The 22,412-nt window shown below is 41.4% G+C and overlaps 1 protein-coding gene across 5 annotated transcripts in view; it reads left to right on the top strand.

The window, feature by feature from the left end:
• The window catches only part of Fat3 (FAT atypical cadherin 3), a 596,674-nt gene that overhangs the window by 23,929 nt on the left and 550,333 nt on the right, over positions 1 to 22,412 (top strand). The window lies entirely within an intron of this gene.

Below are 22,412 nucleotides of genomic sequence, written 5' to 3'. Positions count from 1 at the left end.
ACATCGACGCAAAAATTCTCAATAAAATACTGGCAAACCGAATCCAAGAACACATTAGAAAAGTTATCCATTATGATCAAGTAGGCTTCATTCCAGAGATGCAGGGCTGGTTCAACATACGCAAATCTATCAATGTAATCAACCATATAAATAAACTGAAAGAAAAAAACCATATGATCGTTTCATTAGATGCTGAAAAAGCATTCGACAAAATTCAACACTCCTTTATGATAAAGGTCTTGGAGAGATTAGGGATACAAGGGGCATACCTAAATATAATAAAAGCTATTTACAGCAAGCCAACAGCTAACATTAAATTAAATGGAGAAAAACTCAAAGCCATCCCACTAAAATCAGGAACACGACAAGGATGTCCACTCTCTCCATACCTCTTCAATATAGTGCTTGAAGTTCTAGCAATAGCAATAAGACAACATAAGGGGATCAAGGGGATCCATATTGGAAAGGAAGAAGTTAAACTTTCATTATTTGCAGATGATATGATAGTATACATAACCGACCCCAAAAACTCTACCAAAGAACTCCTACAGCTGATAAACACCTTTGGTAATGTGGCAGGATACAAAATCAACTCCAAAAAATCAGTTGCCTTCCTATACACTAAGGATAAGGAAGCAGAGAGGGAAATCAGAGAAGCATCACCTTTCACGATAGCCACAAATAGCATAAAATACCTTGGGGTAACTCTGACCAAGGAAGTGAAAGATCTATTTGGCAAGAACTTTAAGTCTTTGAAGAAAGAAATTGAAGAGGACACCAGAAAATGGAAGGACCTCCCTTGCTCTTGGATTGGGAGGATCAACATAGTAAAAATGGCAATTCTACCAAAAGCAATCTATAGATTCAACGCAATCCCCATCAAAATCCCATCAAAATTCTTCACAGATCTGGAGAAGACAATAATCAACTTTATATGGAAAAACAAAAAACCCAGGATAGCCAAAACAATCTTATATAATAAAGGATCGTCTGGAGGCATTACCATCCCTGACTTCAAACTCTATTACAGAGCTACAGTACTGAAAACGGCTTGGTACTGGCATAAAAACAGAGAAGTCGACCAATGGAATAGAATAGAAGACCCTGACTTTAGCCCACAAACCTATGAACACCTGATTTTCGATAAAGGAGCTAAAAGTATACAATGGAAAAAAGAGAGCATCTTCAACAAATTGTGCTGGCAAAACTGGAAGTCAATCTGTAGAAGAATGAAAATAGATCCATATCTATCACCATGCACAAAACTCAAGTCCAAATGGATTAAAGACCTAAATATCAGTCCAAACACACTGAACCTGATAGAAGAGAAAGTGGGAAGTACTCTACAACACATGGGCACAGGAGAACACTTCCTACATATAACCCCAGCAGCACAAACACTAAGGACATCATTGAATAAATGGGACCTCCTGAGACTGAGAAGCTTCTGTAAAGCAAAGGACACTGTCACTAAGACAGAAAGGCAACCCACTGACTGGGAGAAGATCTTCACCAACCCCGCAACTGACAAAGGTCTGATATCCAAAATATACAAAGAACTCAAGAAATTAGACCGTAAAAGGTTAATCAATCCAATTATAAAATGGGGCACTGAGCTGAACAGAGACTTTTCAACAGAAGAAGTTCAAATGGCCAAAAGTCACTTAAGATCATGCTCAACTTCCTTAGCAATCAGGGAAATGCAAATCAAGACAACATTAAGATACCATCTTACACCGGTCAGAATGGCTAAAATCAAAAACACCAATGATAGCCTCTGCTGGAGAGGTTGTGGAGAAAGGGGCACTCTCATCCATTGTTGGTGGGAATGCAAACTTGTGCAACCACTTTGGAAAGCAGTGTGGCGGTTTCTCAGGAAAGTCGGGTTCAACCTACCTCTCGACCCAGCAATACCACTGTTGGGAATATACCCAAGAGATGCCCAAACATACAACAAAAGTATATGCTCAACTATGTTCATAGCAGCATTGTTTGTAATAGCCAGAACCTGGAAACAACCTAGATGTCCTTCAATGGAAGAATGGATGAAGAAAGTATGGAATATATACATATTAGAGTACTACTCAGCAGTAAAAAATAAATAAATAAATAAATAAATAAATAAATAAATAAGAGCAAGTCCATACAGGAAATAACTAAATGATTTCAGTATTTAGCATTTAAATAGAAATTGAAGGTTATGAAACAAATGTTTGTCTCCACCTCTCATATATACAATCAGAAAAGGATTAAAGCATTAGATTAATCCTATGAAGTTACTGTGAGACATGCCCACATGTTGGCATACCCAAAGGTATTCATGTAGCCCTAAAATAGAGTCAGAAATGCAAAAACTGACAAATAGGATTATGTCAAACAAAATAAAATAATAACTGTAGAGCAAAGAAAGTAATCAAAAGAGCTAAGACAAAATACAGAATGAAAGAATATTCTAGAAAGAATATATCTAAGTCAGCATCTAGCATTTAGAAAGCAATATCGAAAACCCAAAAACTTGATTTAAAATGTTTTAAAGTTGTAATAGAAGTCACTGTGAAAGGCGTTGCCTCCCTTCTCTCTCAGAATGTTTGTCATTCCATGGTTAAAAAAGTGAAAATGATATTTGTAGGAAAATGGATAGAGCAATGAACATTCATTCTGAGAGGGAGGGAAAGAGAGAGACCAGGCCCAGAAAGACAAACATTTTGTGTTTTCTCTTATGCACAGAAGTTAACTTTTAAGATCTAAATATGTGTGTTTTGTTTAGAATAGCCACAGAGGTTGGGTCTGTAGTAAAAGTGGGAAGAAGAGAGGAATCTTCGAATGAAGGAGAAATAGAAAATTGTGTTAGGAAAGAATAAAGTGAAAAGTAGAACAGGAAGATTAAAGGAATGGGATCTCTCCCTGGTAGAGAAACAAATGTAGAGAGTGATAACTGGTCCTCAAAGTCACTTGAAAAGTCATATGGAAAGCAACTTCTTAAAATAATGCATATATAAAAAGAATTTAAATGGAGTTACCATGTAATAGGGGAGACAATACCCCCAATGAGACATTATATGCAACCAAATAAAAACCCAAGTACCAGGAATGTTACACCTTTCTGAGGTGTTGGCCACAGGGGTCCTGTAGACCTCCCCCAACACTACAGGATATGGCCAAGACTATTGATTACACTTATTGATTACAGCCTCACAGTGAGACCCTATTGCTGATGGCGTCATGTGTTATTTCATTCAATGTGGAAAAATCAAAGCACTCATCAAGCAGAAGCTTCACTCCCTACTGACTAGCATTCATAGTACTGGAACACACTGTACATACAACAAGAGGAGAGAAGGACTCATCATTTTCACCCAGCTATGAACTCTATGAGCTACAATACATGACTGCTTATGCAATAGTGGCACAAATGTTATAGATGTACCCAAACACATTTTAAAACATTGGGTTAGGCCTGTTCCATGAGCTGGAACTAGTATCTGACACTGTTAATGAGGCCAAGAACCTAAGACCAGCCAGTTTATGGAACCTAGGGGAAAACCTAGTACTATTATTCTGCTAAATAAACAGAGTAATAAAATGACTCCTTCTGCTACACTGCGATGCCCATAGTGTGTCACTTACTTCCTATTAGTGAAGCTTTCTCTTACAGTAAGTGTCGATATGCAGACAATGAGAGACTTTGGTGCAGTCAGCTGTGAACAGATGCCTTTATAAAACCCTTGTCCTCACTTAAGGATCTAAGCAGAACAGGAAGTACAAATATTGTGAAAAGCCATGAGGTAATGGAGGACACCAAGAAAACAGCATTTTCCAGACACAACTAGATACGTTCAGTCCAGACAAAATCCCATCATCGTGAATGGAAGGTGCGCACAAGACAAGAAGCTGTTTGTAATTGATAGCTAATGTGATAGGAAACACTTTTTCTTCAATAGAGTAACCCTGAGTTATCAGTCACATGCCCGGTCAGGCCTCATGCTCAGGAGTAGGTGGCCAGCACAAGCTAGACTCCATTTTTGGAAGAGAAACAACATGGAGTTGAATGGGTTGGTAGGGGGCAATACGGAAACGTTGGGGGAAGGCAAAGAATATCATCAAAATATATTCTACGACATTCTCCAAAAATAAAAAACATTTAAAATTGGAATAGCGGGAGCTGGAGAGATGGCTCAGTGGTTAAGAGAATTGCCTGCTCTTCCAAAGGTTCTGAGTTCAATTCCCAGCAACCACATGGTGGCCCACAACCATCTGTAATGAGGTCTGGTGCTCTCTTCTGGCCTGCAGGCAAACACACAGACAGAATATTGTATACATAAATAAATATTTAAAAAAATAAAAATGGAATAGACTTTTCATTTTTAAATTCATTCTTTGAAGACCCCATACAAATATATAACGTTTTTGTCATCTCCACCTTTAGTGCCTCCCAGATCCCTCACTCCTTGCTCCCAGTTTCAGTCCAATCAGTGCTTCCCATAGATCATGGGTATCAGTCATCAGCTGGTGCATAGGCCACCTTCCCTGGCAGTATGTCTGACCCCAACTCCACGGTAATCAGCTTTCAATAGTGTCTTACCTGCTGGCTGGGGAAGGGGTACTTCTTGAGCTCCTCCCCAGTCCATGCTGGAAGTCTGGCTTTGTGATTTTATGTGGGTCATGTGTATTCCACCACAGCTATTGTGAGTTCATGTGTGCAACAGTCCTGTTATATCCAGAAAACAGTTTCACATCTGTGATTCCTTCCCTGAACCTCGGGAATGCTCCATGTGGAGTTGAGCTCTCCATAACGAGTAGCCATGTCTTAAAAGATGCCACCCAAATGTTCAACCGTGTAGTCTCACAGGAAATTCACACCGCGGCAGCCAGGTTAGGAAAGCTGCTGTCAAAGACTGAACGAAACAAGATGCTAATGAGAAGGTGAAGAAAGGACAGGTTCTTACGCTGTTTTTGTGGAGTGTATCTGGTAAACTAATATAATACACAACAGGGAAGTTACTCAAACAATTAAAATTCATGAACTGTATGGGAGAACAGTCCCATTACTAGCACAGAGTCAAGGGGATTAAAATCACAGTACTGAAGAGACCCCTTTGAAGAATAGGGTCAACATAAATGTCTTTCAGCTGAGGAAGGGGTAAAGAAACTGTGGTTCATATAACAGACTCGGGAGTACTTCTTAGCCTTGATAAGGGGTGTAGAAGCATGGGCAGAACTGGGCATCCTTCTGTGAAATAAGCCAGGCTCAGGAAGTCAAGCATCACATGATCTCACTCATGAAGACCAAACAAGCTGATCAGAGAGCAGTGAGAGCTAACGTATGCTTAGGAGTCAGGAGCAGAGAGGAGGCTGGCCCATCATAGTGATCATGTCAGCAGCAGGCAGGATGACTAAGGGCTAGGGATCTTTACACAATAGGATAAAGATAACAGCAATATGATGAATATCTCAATATAGGTAGAAAGGGGGTTTTAATGTATCAGCCATAAAGAAATATTAAAGGATGATGGATAAGCTAATTACCTAATGATAGCATTATACAGTGTGCACATAAATGGGGACATCACGATTCCCCATAAACATGTAGAGTTATGTTAGTCTAAGCACAGTATGATGAACATGATAGGAATGGCTTCCATGCAGCAGCTCCATCTTTGAAAATAAATACCTCCCTGTTTTTCCACTTCTTTCTTTGTTTCTTCATGTTTGATTATTTTAATACTTTTCTCTCTCCCACTGAGATAAACATTGATATTTTAAATCGCTCTGTGTCACTGAGTTTTTTTATTAACAATGGTTCTATTTGTGTCTTAACATTCTCGCATGTCACTGGAAAAGCAAGAAGACTTTAGAAATCACCTCACCTGTCAGTGTTCACACCAGCGCACCCCGCACTGGGCACCCTGTGATGTGTGGGTACAGTGATCCTCTGCCTGGTTTCCGTCCAGCTCCAAAGGGTCAAAAGAAAGAAGGAGAGTGTGAAAGGCACACAGAAAGGGTGTTAGAATGGGGACAGGGCTTGCTGAACTTGATATCCGCTTTTTTCTTTCAGATGCATAAAGGTTTGCCCATTTACCTCTTGACTAAATTTGTGCAAATTTGATCCATACTTGACATCTATGAATATTCTAAATACTAAAACATCAAAAAGCAAATTCTGAAAAAGCTGAAAGTTCTTGCCCAAACTTATTTATTTATGTTTTCACTATGAAAAGCATATTATCAGAAATGAAAAAGAACAGGTGACAGCATAACACCTGAATTCTAAGTGTAAAATCTCAGCTCTCCTTGCTTTAGAGAGACATGTCCATACATATGCCAGTGAGGCGTGGAATTTGGCACTAAAACTCTGTTCAGATGGCAAAATAAATTCCTACAAGGCAGGCACATTACTGGTCTCCAAATGAAGGCAGACCTGTGATTCCTCCCTGCAATCCCAGGTACTAAGGAGGTCAAGGCAGGAATATCACAAATTCAAGGCTTCCTGGACAACTTAGTGAAGCTCAGCCTCCCAGGGAAAGTGAAGCAAGAGTTGGCGATGCATCTCAAGAGCTGAGCCCTTTTATGAGAGGCCTCGCTCCTCTGCACTGGGCAGAAAGAGGTCGAGATATAAGAAGTGAGGCATTTCAGGACGGATGGGACTTTAGAGGTTCAAATGTGCTCTTATAGGGGAATTCTAATCTAATTAAGATGAGAAACTCTTTTTCTAAAATTTGACTTCTAGGACTCACCATGTGCTAGATTGGGAGCATTTTAGAATTTTTTGTTTTATTTTGTTCTCATTCAAAATTTTAAGGTGATGGTGGGCATTTTGGAAAACCCATTCTTGATTTTAAAGTAAATTAGAATACCCACAGTTTGTTTATAAAATACGGGATGTAGAGTGCTGGTCATTTTAGGAACAAATCCTGTCTCCCTAGGTGAACTTTTGGGAGTCACTGACGCGAAATGGTTACCAGAGAGAAAGCAGAGGTAAATGAGTTCCCTGCCGAGTGTACCACCCATCCATCAGCGTTCATCAGAGCGGAGGTCTTTGCCAGAAGGCCTGGTGCTCTCAGTCCGGGCGTGTCAGTAATTGCCATCGACCAAGCAGGCTGCCACACCTGCATGCCTTCCTTCCGTGCGCTCTTTTCTTCCGCTGTACTTCATTACATATTGATTGACTTCCCGGGTTTTACAAGTTCATAAGTCACATCTTTTAAGAGGCTTCTTGGCTTTTGTGTGTGCTGACGGAGAGCCCTGAGAAAGATGGATACTGGAATGGGCGCTGCAACGGAGTGAGTGCTCACGGCCCCTCCTTCAGTTTCAGGAGCAGAGCAAGGCGTCAAAAGAAGCCTCCTTCTGAAGAAGCGGGTTTTAGGCAGCACAGACACCTTAGCAAACCTCTCAGAGCTGGCAGCCAGCCCTCTGAGGTGTGATTGAAGCTCTTGCTTTGCATATATAAGAGTTGGAGAGAATTTACAACTCCAAAGTGGACTTACAATAATTGCACAGTGGGATTCCACTTGGCAATTAGTTATAGACTTCATTACGTGATTGCAAATCTATAATTCTAGGATAAGATGGAGCAGATGCTCTCATTTCAAAGGCCTGCCTTTTATGCTGCCTATGGCCAACACTACTTGAGGAGAGAAACCTGCGATTTCTTTTACACTTCATTTTTTTCAGTTGTGTAGGTATTAGGTATCAATATTCTGTAATTAATTTATATCTAAAAGATCCACCACTCTTCCAAGTTTGGGCATTTAAAGTTATGACTTTGTGCAGTAAGCTTAAGCCATGTTTTATTGTATTTTATAGATATAAAGTGGCTATAGAGACTCTGCAAAGGTATATTTACTATTTTTAGCATAGCATCCAAATGTTTTGGGTTATAACATAAACCAGGTATTTGACATCTTAAAGTTTCCTTTATAGGTAGGTCTTAAACATTTTTCCCATTTACAAAACCAAACTGGTTTGTAAATACCCATTTCTGTTTTTTTCCATCTAAGCATTTTTTTTTATTCTACCATAGACCAGTAATTTTTTTTTCCTATGGAATGGTAATTGGATATCAAATGCCAGCATTGCTTTAAATAGCAAGTCAACCAGCTCTGTAGGTTGGTGGTCCATTATTAGAAACAAAGGACAGGATTCAGACTGTCTTTAATATTAACGTGGAGGTTATTAGGTTATTTCTTTCTGAATTAATTTCTCACTGCCAGTGGAGTACATCCAAAGCAGAAAGGGTCACCACTCTACCTTTGACTGTGTGTGTCACTGAGAGATTTTGCTGACGGAGGCCTGCTGAGCCCTCCCATGTATGAGAAGTGGCTGGCTGGCTGTGGGGAGCAGAGTTTTGGAAGAGAACTCATGGCAAGCATGAGAAGGGGTCTCAGAACATTTCCATGGCCCTGACGACAGCCACTGCTCTTATTTTCTCTGTAAGGAGGAGACAAAGCAGGGAGAGGAGCTTTCTGGCGATGGCTGTCACTTCTTTACGGAGTTTGCAAACAGAAATTATAGGCACGAGTGTGTCTTCTGTACCGTTTAGTAAAATGACATCCACACTCACAATGTTGCCACAGAAAGTCAGATCGGCAGTTTGCTGTGATAAAGACAGCCCTGTTTGCTGCAGATCAGTCAAACAGTGCTGTACATGTGGTATTTACTCGAGACAGATTTAGTAAACACACACAGCTCCGGAGGAGTCCCCCTTAAACTAGACAAAACACAAGTGCTTCCATAAAAAGAAGTATTAAGACTCACAAGGAGCCACACAGATCCCGAACTGATCACTGGAGGGCCTGTCCCAAACATCATTACCATGGAGACAGGTGCCATCTAGGCTGACGTGGGCTCTGAACCTGAAGTGGGAGGGTTCTGATGTGTTCAAGGCCAAGGTTCTCCTCATATGTAGTACAGATCTCCTCGTAGTAACTGGAAGCATCTAATTATTTGTCTTTATTAATTTAGAAGAACTGTATAGAATACAACATTTGAGCAAAAAGGGGAGGCACTTAAAATGAATTAATAATTGATGATGTTATCAACGTGATATTATCTGCTAGTATTATGACTATAGATTTTCCTGTCCTAACATCCTCACTGCTTACTTCTCAGGCAATTACTTTCAGAATGAAAATTTTACTATTAATTACAGTAGGCATATAATTTCTAAAGGATAAACACTTCTGGGAAAGCTCACAAATATATAACTCTCCACTTTTGGATGAGTTTATTAGGGAAATAAGAGCTTAGATATTATGTTTCAAGCCAATTTTAAGAGGGAAGACCAGGTCCACTCCTGTGAGACTCATGATTTGGTTTGGAAGGGAAAATGTGGACAAAGAAGATGAGATAAGGCCTAATTTACTTTTACCTACTACTTTAAATTATCTATGATCTTAAAGGATGAGAGTCAGGCAGACACCTTGTAGTTGCCTAAGGGGAAAGATGCCAGAATCTTACTGGTAGACCACAGCCTCATGGTGATACAGAGATTAATAGAAATGCGTTAATTTAAAGTGTAAGAGTTAGCTAGAAATACACCTGAGCCATCGATCAAAGGAGCTTTTTCTTAATCAATAGTAATAAATAGTAATAAAACATATTCACAGCTTGCACACTATCAAAACTCTGCAAACTGAGATTACATTTTAAGTACTGTCTTATGGTTCATCTTTAACTGAGAAAACCCCACCTTCTTCACGACTTAGTCTTAACATACTTAAAAACCCCACGGGAGTGAACTGTTTATTACTTTCAGAAATCTTTAAGTTTTCTGGGTTTCTGTGTCACTATGCTGTCATCAGTTGCCACTCCATGACCTGAAAGGGGCAGAGTGTCTTGAGATGATGAAGAAACAAAATAAAGCAAAACAAAACCAGTAAGGGACTCAGAAGCTACTGGAGTGGATGCAGCTTCTACGAACTCCCAGAGAGTTGAAAACCATACCCCAAGTAGGTTGATCATGTGGCAGGAGAGAGAATACAGGGAATCAATTTGGTAACTATGCCTAGGATATGTCTCTTGAGCAACCCTTAAAATTGGGACTCTCTTCTACTTGAAGGGCCACATCTACATAAGGAGAGGAGCAGTGACACAGAACTGCATAGACCCAAGTTATTCAGCTTTCGTAGCCTTTGTCTGTGACCGTCTGGGCCACACCAGTCTATCTTATGGCCCAGAAGGAATAGCTACACAGCTTCCAGCTGGGACTAGAACTGTGAGTTTGTCCCAGCAATAGCACGATTAAGTGAATGCCAAAGTAACATTAAAAACGTCTTCTCTTAATCCGAGTCTGCCAAGAACCTGCAAGAACGCACCTGGCTGCAAGAATCACTGAAATCATACAGCCTATCGTTGTCCTCCTCATTTCTCCCTTCCCCTTCCCTCCTCTCTTGTCCCCTCCTCTCTTCTCCTCATGTGTCTGTGGTTCCACCAAGCTTAAAGTTGACTTTAGCAGTTACTTGTTGGTGTGAAACTCACTTTCAAGTCTCAGTCCTCAAACCTGGCTCACCATAAAAATTATAGGAGCCCTGAAAGATCACTTCCCGGGTTTTACTGTTTTAGGCCACATAGGTGGGCATAGAAAATCAAAACAATTGCTAGTAAGCCTTCCTCTACCGGAACTAAGGCTACTTCTTTCTGAATCATGGCCAGCAATACTTCTGAGAATCCTCTCTGTTTCATTAGCCAGATCCCTTACCTCTTATAGATTCTGGGGACAGAAGACGCACTCACAAACCTTACTTCCCTAAGAGGGTCTTCTCATCACGTTCAGACTGTGACTCTAGCCTGAGTGCTTCCTATTACCTCTACACTGCAACACCTTCCTTCAACTTACTGGCTTTTGCCCGAATCAAGCAGTGTCTGAAGATAAATTCTCCTCTCTTTCATATCCACAAGGCCATGACAGCTTGATTCTCTTCCCTTTGGGGAGTCATGGAGTCCTGGTTTCTTGCTGAAAAGTTGAAACTCTTTCTCCTACTTCCTGATACTGAGTGGAGAGTGTCCACTCATTGGAGACAAAAGAGTCCATCATAAGTATATGCCAATCTTTCCTCTTCTGGGATGGATTCTGTTCCCTCTTTCCTTATAACGCTTTTTAAATTTACTTCCTTCTCTTTGTGAGGGGCTTTCTCCAGTGGACATTTATTTCTTTAGCATATTTAAATATATCCTGGAAAACACTTAATTTCACAGGTTATCAGCTTTGCTTGTGATCTTCGATGTTTTTAATTAAAATATAATTACACTGTTTTCCCTCTTCCGTTTCCTTTCTCCAACCCTTCCTATGCACCGTTCTGCTTTCTTGCTAATCCATGGCTCCCATTCCTTTCATTGGTGTGTGTGTCTGCATTTCTAAATATATAAATACCAGCTAACCTGCTCAATCCATATAATGAGATACACACACATGCGGTACATATCTATGTGCTTGTATGCACATATTCAGGACTGAATATATTTTCCTTATTCCTTAGACTGTTCTGAGTGTTTCCTCTGGACCTGACCTGGTGTATTCATTTGCCAGAAGTACCTAGGACACATTTATTGGCTCCTTGGAAAGGAAACCAACTGGGCAGCTTAAGGGCCATTAGTCAGTGTTGGGATTTACAGGGAGAACTTCCTCACAGAAACTTGGATTTCTTTCCATGGGAAATAAAGCTTTTCTAAGTCAAAACTGTAGCTGGGACTTAGCCATGATTTTTCTTCAGTCCATTTTCTTAGCAGTGAGTTTTAAGAAAGCCAGCCGTTGTGAAGAATTTGTGTATTGAACTGTCCAAGGTGAACTGTCCAGGCTGAGGACAGATTTGCTGTGTGATAGAATCTTCAGGTTGGAAGGGGCCGTGGGCAGCAGTGGTAGGGTTCCTGCACTGAAACAATTGCAAGTGTTGATGAATTCTGAACTGAACTTGTCCTATTGTAAAAGATTCTAGGATTGCTTTGAGATTCCCCTCAATTGGACTTGAATGCTTAAGCTAATTCAAATCAGCTATCATCAGTTTTATATGCCTGCGTGTGAGTTTGCGTGTGTGCGTTTGCATTTGTATGTGTGCACATGCTTGTGCAGATGAGAGGACAAGCTCACTTTTTGAGATAATGTCCCTCATCAGCTGAAGCTGGCAAGGAGGTCAGGCTGGCTAGTCAGTGAGCTACAGTCATCTTTCTATATCTGTCTCCCCAGCACCGCGGGCTCAGGGACATTCCTCCATGCCTGCCTTTTAACATGAATCTTCAGATCATGTCCAGGTCCTCATGCAGCCAGGGCAAGCACTTTACTGACTGAGTTATCGCTTTAGCCCCAACTTTTCCATTATCCAATCCCGGCTCCCCATTTCTGTCTCTGCCGTATAGAACAGAACCACTGATCTACAAAGAACTCTAGGCAACTGAAGAAAGTTGGGAGCAGGACAGGTGACCATGCCCAGAAAAGAGCACCCAATTGGTTGTCCAGCGCTAAATGCTCATCCCTGAAAACATATATCAAGTAACATTATATGAACTGAACAGGGTATGTTTAGAAATGTATCTGTGTGTACATATACATATGAATCTATGTATATGTACGTAGCAACAATTAGTGAGAAAAGGGGCAATGAATCTGAAGGTCAGTGGGGCTGGGTATATGAGCGAGTTTGAAGGTAGGAAAAGGAAGGAGAAATGCTGCAATTAAAAAGTCAAAAAGTGCACTGAATAAATGAGTGAATGTGGAATAAGGACCGAATGAGATTTGGACATTGTCATCAGTGCAAATGAGATATTTTGAAGATTCTGCCGTCTAGGATAGAACCTTATTCTGCCTCACCCAGCTGCTTTGAAGCTGGCAATTGTCTAACCTTTCTGAGCCTCAGTGTCTTCTGTAAAGGCACGATAAGAATGATAGCAACCTTATAAAGTCTCATCGCTATGAGCAGGTTGGCACATGATGGATAAGACACGCGTGTCAGGGGAGATATACAAGAATGATCCCGTTAGGGGCTGGAGGGATGGCTCAGAGGTTAAGAGCACTGCCTGCTCTTCCAAAGGTCCTGAGTTCAATTCCTAGCAACCACATGGTGGCTCACAACCATCTGTAATGAGGTCTGGTGCCCTCTTCTGACCTGCAGGCGTACACACAGACAGAATATTGTATACATAATAAATAAATAAATATTTAAAAAAAAAAAGAATGATCCCGTTAGAGAACAAAGAGAAAGGTCTCACTGCCGTCCACATTTCAAAGTGCCACTAACTACAGGCATAACGTTTCCCGTGACAGACATGCCCCGAATGTGTAAAGTCTTATGGACAGTTCATTACATAATTAGTTGACATGTAGAGGTGACAGCTTTCCCATCGTAGCAGAACGGGTTATACAATCGGTTACCTTTAAGTAAACTAGAGGGCTGAACTCTGATCCACATGCCTTTAATTTGAGGGCAGAACTGTTTTTCCAACAAAATTCTGGTTGGAAATGGCATCCAACTGGTTGACGTTTGCCTAGCATGCGGGAAACCCCGAGTTCTATCCTCAGTAGAGTATAAAGCAAACATGGGCAGAACGTAGGGCTCTTGGTTTCCCTCAGAGACTGCATTTTCAATATTGGTTCTTACAGCCAGTGTGTTTCTAAGTGAACAGCGTTTTTTTGTGACCAGATTTTGGCATGGACTATCTCAATATAGGTGGAGATGAGTAGCGTTTGCAATGGCACTGTAGACCACAGAATAAAATATAAATTATCCTTCAGTGGACTTGGGAGGTGGCTCTGTGAACCAGACCTTTGATGTACAAGCCCGAAGACTAGAGTTCAGATTCCCGGAACCCAGGTAATATGCTAAGTAGGCAAAATAAACAACTTGGAGTCCCAGTGCTCAGAGGGTGGCATCCAATGTGCATGCTGGCCGTGTTCAGGAACAAGAGACTGGGAAAGATTCCTGAAGTTAACCTTGGGTCTCCAGATATGTGTGAGCATACTTGCAATTCCGATATTTATACATACATGCTTGCACACATACAATGCAAATATTTCTCCAAGGGAGATTGTTAAAAATAACAAGTGTATGTATGTAAGCATGCATGCATGTATCTTTGTATGTATTTATGTATGTATGTATGTGTGCATGAATGACATGGAATTTGAAAACTAAAGTACCAAAGAAATTTCATTTGACATGAAAGAATCTAGTTATTCTAAGCACTAAGTACAGTATTTCTTTGAGTCTTATTAGTAACTTGTCTTGTGTTAGCACTGGTATTATGGTATTATAGATTTATTCTGGACTATAGCATGATATATATATACATATATATATATATATATATATATATATATATTTGTTTCATGTTTTTAATTATTCCTGTGAGACATTGATGTTGCCATGTCCATTATAATGTTGAAATGACAGAAATTTGATGATGTTACTTACGTTGTCTAAGATCACATGGCTAATTAATTGTGTATCAATGACATGAATCTAGCTCTACCTTGGTCTCAGGGCTGTGTACACTGAGTCACAATTCGGCATCCTGGCAAACTCTAACACTGTAACACTAACAAGGGGTTCTGGGTTGGGGGACAAACGTCAAATGCTGATACTCTTCTCTATTGCTTGTTTGAGGGTTTTAGAACTCTGGCCACTTCTTCAGAACCAGAAATAACTGTTTCTCAGTTAAACCTTGTGTGAGAGCAGCTATGGCAAGACTAACCCAGAAGTGAATAAAACCTCAGTTTAAACCTTGTATGAGAGCAGCACACAAGGAGAAATACAGTGCGAGTCCGACCCAGATATGCATAAAAGTCTCATGTGTTCTTTTCCACCTGGGCCTGGGTACTCTGCTCCACCCCCTAGGAAAAAAAATGAAAGGAGAGATCTTGGTTTTAATGGCTGCTTGCAATTTCATCTCAGGTCTTGTTATAAAGTTTACATCGAAAGCTTTATAGCGGTACCAAGTTCAAGCTAAATTTAAAAGTAGCTGTGGGAGAGATGGCTTTAACATTTCCCTGGGGAAGTGGACTGGAAAATTGCTGCAGAGTGAGCGGCAGGGAGCAATCATGAATTGGCCTCTTGGGCTGGACGTAATTACCTAATGGATTCTCCATCTCCAAAAATTTTGAGAAAGGAAAAAATTACCTTAAAAATAACAACAAAAATGTGAAACCCACAACCTTTTCCATTTCTCCCCAGAATTATAAACCCTTGACTTCCTGTGGCGCCTTTGAAGAAGGAGTGTCCACTGAGTAGAGACCAGCAAGGGGCAGACATGTGGAAGAGGAATGGGCTTGGCGTGTGATCGAAAACTCACAAGTTGCATAGCTCCACTTTTTCAATAAATCCTCAATGAATGTGGTGATCCAGCTCCTCTCAAGATTGTTTTGGGTACAGAATATATATATATATATACATATATATATGTATATATATATTACTATAATACAGTATATAGTCTATAAATTGTGCTTGCATGGGTTGGGGATCAGAGGACATCTTTCAGGTAACAGGTTTCTTTTTTCCATGTAAGTCCCAGGGACTGAACTCAGGTTGTCAGACTTAACAGCAAGTTCCTTTGCCTACTGAGCCATCTCACTAGCCTAGTAACTATACTTTAATGAAAAATATGGCATAATTATGACTATTTTACTTTTCCAAAGGCTCTGAAGGCAATTGAGGACTGGTTCTAGCTGTTTGTGTATAGCACTTTCTGATCAAAGGCTCCACTCTGCAATCAATTTTCACCACATACCCACATGTTCAGTATTCCCTCCTCTTGCTTGGAATTTTCTTGGGTCCAGGAACATTAATTCCAGCTCTCCCACTGATACCATGTACATCACAATACATTTTCTGTTTTAATGTGATTTGTTATTATTACCCAGAGTGCCCTGGGGATGACAAAGCATCTATTTGTTCTCTTACTTATTATATTTTCATTATTAGCTCTGGGAATACGTATGCTTCAGTACAGGATGATTCCCAATAGAGTCATTGAAAAAAAATAAACGTGAGAGCTTCCTGCGTGCCTAATGTGTAACAGGCAAGGCAGACCTACAACCGCAGTTAATGCCCACTCCTTGTTTTCTTGATGTGGAGAAGTAATTCATTTGCAGGAGAATTTAAAACACAGGGTACACAATGGCAAGATCTGCAAGTGATTGTGTCCTATGAAATTCAACGAGGAGACTTTGTCCTGGTTTGAGCTTCCATGGGATAGCGCCTGAGACATAGTTATAGTGTTGAGTCAGCTACAAAGGAACACCTCAATTGAACACAGCACCAGAGCAAAGACCCAGTGCTGGGGACAGATGTGTTGTGGAAAGAATGTGTGACTCTCTTCATTCCATCAGAACTTTGCCTGTGTGATAGTTGTGGGTGGCAATACTGACACTAAATATTGAACTGCACAAGATCAAGATGTCAAAAAGGGACCTTGAACTTGAGAACTTGGCCTTGTTGTGGGAGCCGTGATTATTATGGAGTTCTATGGAAGTAGGGGTTGTGTAATGAAGATGGCAGGAACGCTGGTGAGGAGAGGGGGAAGTGCAGTACAGACAGGTGAGTAGGGTGAATGTGACCATGGGGAACACTTGAAGAATACAATGACCATGGGGGTCAGGAAAGAAAGAAAGAAAGAAAGACCATGAAAGAAAAATCATCAGTTTGCCCACTAGTTTGTTCAAGGGAAAGATTAGAAGTTAGAGAGTAAGAAAAGTTGAAGGCCTTAAGAGAATTAGGTGAGAAAGGAATGGTGTAAACACAGTGATAGAATTGGGCAGAGTGATTGTGGAAAGCTGTGTGTGTGTTGTGTGTGTGTGTGTGTGTGTGTGAGATGCTGTGTCTGGAATGTACTTCGTGAAGAACTGAAACATATCTCAACACATATCAATGAAAACAATTGTCTGGCTTCTTAGGGGAAATGCTGACCTGAAATGAACTAGGAAGGACCTGGTGTACCATTGGAAACCAATGGAATAATTTATCTGGGGGGTTGGAAGGGACCTAGTGACCTTCAGCTTCAAAGTGCGTGATTCCTGTGGGCTTCCATGTCATCCTTTGGTGTTGCCCATGCGTGAAGTGGAGAGCAGAGGAAATGGTTGGGGAGCCCTTACAAGGGAGCTGAGGTTTGCCCTCAAGTCTTTCTCCCCAGGGAGTGGACGTGTTATGCACTAAACAGCTGCCTTTCTGAGGCAACAAAGTAGAGCTGAGGCACCTTCTGCAGCTGCCACGTGTCCCCAGCACCCAGTGGAAGAGCTGTCAGTGTGCCCTGTTTCCTGACTCAATGCGGCCTTCAATGTGGCTCTTGCCTTCTGCTCCTCTCCTTTCTTGGATCTTGTTATTTCTTCAAGGTAGAAATGTCCCAATTTACAAGCTCATAAAAGGCAGGAAGAAGAGAGAGAGAGAGAGAGAGAGAGAGAGAGAGAGAGAGAGAGAGAGAGAGAGAGAATAGGATGTATGTTTTGTGTTTTAAGAGTATTCATTTTTGTGCTACTAAGAGTCACATTAAAAAAAAATCTGGCCTAAGGCTCTAGAAATTTGCCCTGTAGGGGAAAAAGAAAAGCAAAGGTCTTTATCAGCGTTCTTACTTGGTTATAAAAGTGATACGGCATGAAATTGAAACAGATGGTATCAAAAGCAGCTAGCCTTATTTCCCTTATCTGGCTTTTCCTTACAAGTTCTATCATTTCTTTATAAAATTCCACTTCTGGTAGCTTTTTTTTCAAGGGCTGCAGTGAATACCCCCTCCCCCACAAAGTGAGTCCCCATGAAGGTGTGTTACAGGAGCTGGATCCACAATAGACCAGAAGTTTTATTTATGTATTTTTCATGAACACAACTTAAAGGTATTATGAGCGTTCTCTTGTCTTTACCAACACCAACATGCTGTGGTGTTAGGCTGCCCACGTGGATGCGATGGCCAATGACTAATGAGTTGTAGTGAACATACTAAGAGTCTTCTTGGAAAGTTGAGGTGGTTTGAGAACAGCAAGCTGGCTGTGTGTGCCTATACACAGGAGCTAAGACAGTAGCAAAATGACTTAAGTAGTGGTTATCTGAGTCACTTTTGTCTGCAATATTCAACAGTTTCGATGTCAAGACGGTTGGATCATTATCTGCCGATCCTGTCTGAGAGTTTGCTATAGGACAGCTACTGAGAGAGAGGGGCCATATCATAATCCATATTTTAAAATGCTGCCACAAGCATCGACTGGGTATTGCTCCATAAGTTGCTTCTCAGTCCCTATACTTGAGGTGGGAATGTTGAAAAGATATTATTTTCTGAGACAAAAATTTCCATTTCTTTACTGGAAGAATTTTGAATGTAAAGAGACAATTATCCAAGTAAGAAATCTGTGTAGCCACGGTCACATTGTTAAGTAGGAAAGGTAGAAGAGATACGGGCAGCTCCAGTATGCCTCTGAAGAGCAACACAGCTTCAGCCATGGGCTGTCGGGATGAGGCTTTCCTGCGGATTGCTGGACTGAAATCCCACTGAAATCCACGAGAGGAAGAGCTGAGAAGTGTGCTCTACTGAACCGACATGCGCACTGCTCCACAGATATCCCAATCCTCGCACTTTGTATAAAGGTCAAGAGGCTCCAGGAAGAAGCCCACATTCTGTCTTCCTTCCCCGTTCCTCCAGCATAGCTTTCTGGTTCTTGAGTTAATATCTAGCATGACTCTCATCTTAAACTATAGCTTCACTAAGTACCTTTTCATTATTAATTATAAGACAGCTTGTATTATTTTCTTCCAAGCCTCTAATTTGGAAGGATCTTGTCTGTGGCCTAAGTGCCCCTTAAAATCATGCCTCCAAGCATTTAATTAACAGAATTGGGTAATAAACAAGCCACGTTTCTTTTCAAAATTTGGTTCTCTGAGCATGTTCTTTCCTCCTTTCTTTCTGCAGTTTGAGAAGCGAGTCTCACGGTGAGCGACGGTGTCCAGATAATCTACAAAGTGTGTTTTCTCCTTAGTATAAGGACAGTAGCCATAGACACATATACACGCCTTACAGAACAAACCGCCATCTGTCCCATGTCTGACACATAGGCTCCTCCTTGGGAAAGCATCCGTAGGTAGGTATACAGAGTAGAGTGGAGCGATGACTGGCTGGTTTTTGGCTGTTTTCACTGTGTGTGTCAGGAAATTAAGTTTCATCTAACTTGCTTCCATTGCTTTATTAGCTGAAGTGGGTACACTTTGTGCCAGGAGACAGCCCAATAGTCTTGTGTAGAGAATGTGAGCCTCTCTCTCCCTGCTCTACGGCATCAGCCTCTGAGACCGAGGTGTCCTGAAGGAGGCTCACGTTCCTTCCCTGTGCTGAGAAGCTCTGGGATCTGTAGGGACTTTTCCCTTGCCAGCTCGCTCTGCAGAATGCTTTTCCTACTAGTAGGGTAGTGACTATCTGACAGAAACTGTCAGGAAAAGCTGTTGGACATTTGAGTGCTGGTCGGGGAGGAGGGGCCTTTTCTCTGTTTTCATCCAATGACATTTCCTCTCTGGGTTTATGCTCCATAATTCTAGTGAACTCTGGTATGGCACCCATGGAGTAACATTTCATGGCCAAATGGTCCACGGGTGTGTGCATTGTCTTATACATATTCAGGAGGACGTTGTAGTTAGCCACTGCACGTGGTGTGGAAAGGCACAGAAAACTACCTGCTTAGTACACACGACCCGACAAAGACCAAGGTCCCGAGATTTCCACTTTGCTCTCTTTGGTACCAACCCATTTGCTGTCAATGTTCACCAAAAAATAAGCTAGTTTATCATTTGGTAGTTCATCCTGCCCACTTAGCCTAGAACTGTGGGGCAAAAGACCAATTCCAAGAACACAGTGTGCTGCAGTAGACTCAGTCTCTGTTGGTATTCAAGGATTTTATAAGTGCATTTTGAAACGTCTAACCAGACACCTAATCAGTTAACTAGTTCTAATGCGCTAACCTTAAGCATAAGAGAACGATGGGGCTCATTTTCACTGAGAAAAGTGAAAAAAAAAAATCAGTCTGGCAGGCCCCTTGATGTCTTGGAAGAGGCACAGGCTTTGGCAGAAGGTCCTTGGGCGAGAGCAGCTTCTTGGAGACAATGGAATTTAGGCAGTAACAGCTTCAAAGTTTGTGTGACGAAAGAAGTGGGGGTGGGGGTGGGAAGTGAGTCCAAGAAACAGGCTCTCCCAGTTAGACCCCACACCAGCTGTCTGTCTCTGATACCTTCCAAATGAGGTGTGGAGGGATTATTAAATGAAAGAGAAAAGAAGCTCTCGGGGAAGGTTGGCTAAATTATTGGCTAAAATTATTTCCTTTGTTAGATAACACCTACCATCCTAAATAAGTTTTGTAACATTACAGCAGCAAAAACGTTGACAGGTTTAAGGTTGTGTCCTCGCCAAGTAACATTGAAACTTACTTGCTAGGATCTGGGAAGTAAGGTTGGATGGAACATATTCATTCTCTATGTGCATGGTGACACTTTGAACACCTAGGGTGTTTCTCCTTCACTGTGGACTGGAAGCAGAAAAGTCTTTCAGAGAACAAAGGTTTCCATCTCTGCCCAAGACCCTTCTCCAAGAGGTACCCAAACAACCAGTCAGTGCAGACTTTAAAAGGGAAGAAAGCAAAGTGGTCACCACAGAGTCACGCTGCTTCTCTGAATTCCTATGTGGGTCAAGAAGGCTCAGAAAGGCCAGGCCAGGGATGTGCCCAGAAAGACACAGAAAGAGGCAGAGGAAGTGTGAACTAGATCCACCTTTATGTCTTATGTCCATGTTTTCCCATGTCCCCAGTGAAGGCCATCACACTTTCTAAGTGATGACAAATAGATCGCTACCCAGTGCCTTTGGTCCCCTACATGGTGCTCTTCCATACGCTCTGAGACAGAGCCTGGATGGACTGAGTGTCTTATACACTACATGGTGAGCTTTTGTACACTGTGTGATTTAGCCTAGATGACTTTGATCCTGTCCACTGATTGCAAAAGAGATTACTATATCACTACTAAGTTTTTGTTTGGTTTTGTTTCTTCTTGTTTTTCAAGACAGGGTTTCTCTGTTCAACAGTTCTAGCTGTCCTGAAACTAGCTCTTGTAGACCAGGGTGACCTTGAGCTCACAGAGATTTGCCTGCTTTTGCCTTCCTAGTGCTGGGATTAAAGGCATGTGCCACCACCACCCAGCTCCTATTCTGAAGTTTTAAAGGAAAAATTATTTTCCTTAAGGCAATAATTTTAATATGCCTCCATTCTCTTTTAATGGTTGACTATCTGCATAGATTCTAATTGAACCTTCAGACAGATCACTAACCTAATTTTAATTTCTGGTCTGCCTTCTCTCTTCATTTCTTTTCCATCCAAGTGATGGCTGTGCAGTTGTGGCAGCCATGATGACTGTATAATGTATCTCCCTGAATCTCAGGGAAGATTGACTGAAACATAAGCGATCCTCAGCTTCTAAAAGCTCCTGGCTGGCATTTGCCCACATGCACAGCCTACACCCTGGCAAACATCGCTTTTATTTACAGCAATTTTTTCCCTAATGAAGAGGGGTTGGAGATATTTAGATTAAACTGGTTAGATTATGATTTGGGAACATTATGCCTTCCATTTCAGGTCTTACTCTGCCCAGGAAGAATTAAAAAATTGATGCATTCAGGTGTTTTCCGCATGTTGAGCTGCAATGGACTGCAGACTCAGCTTTTCCTCCTCTTTATCTAAGAGCAAAAATACCAGCATGCTGTAAACTGCCTTGGGTCAGAACGTTGTGTGTTGAATATTTCAACAGACTGAACTGGTAGAATTAGTGGACTCATTAGAGTTAAGGTCAAAAGTTAAGTTAAAAACATTTCCTTATAGTTATGATGCGACTCAGGGTGTTGACAGATTCCAGACAAGCCCCAGGAGCAGAGAGGTGTTGGTCTTAATGAGCCCCAAACAGGCTTTCCTGGCCCTGTTGTCTCTGGCCACTCCGAAGTACCCTGAATTGAGATCACGTACGTCTGCATTGAGACCCACGGTAAGTGAGATGACCAACAGTTATTTTCAAAGAAATAAGAGTGAACACTATTCTTTTGATTTATTCTTTTCTAAAATGACCAAATCTTATGAAAAAGTGAGCCTGTGTGTTATACGGGATCGGAACAGACGGAACTTCAGCTTTGCCGTTGATATTTAAGTTATTTATTGGAAAAGCTTGGGCTTGAAGTTGTGAGAGGAAAACTAAATGAGAAGAGTTTCTTCGAGGCTGGGGAGAAGGGTCAGTCAGTGGGTAAGAGCACTTGTTGGGCAAGCACAGGGACCCGAGTTTGGGTCCCAGAATTCACATGAAAAGCCAGGCCTGGCCCTAGGCATTCCAGTGCCCTGTAGGGGGCGACAGAGGGATTGTTGGGTATAAGACAGCTCCAGGTTTAGTGAGAGACCCTTTCGACAGTATATAAGGTGGACAGTTATAAAG

Source organism: Chionomys nivalis, chromosome 4 (assembly GCF_950005125.1).
Source record: "Chionomys nivalis chromosome 4, mChiNiv1.1, whole genome shotgun sequence".
NCBI classification, from domain to species: Eukaryota; Metazoa; Chordata; class Mammalia; order Rodentia; family Cricetidae; genus Chionomys; species Chionomys nivalis.
This window is presented reverse-complemented; position numbering and strand designations above follow the sequence as displayed.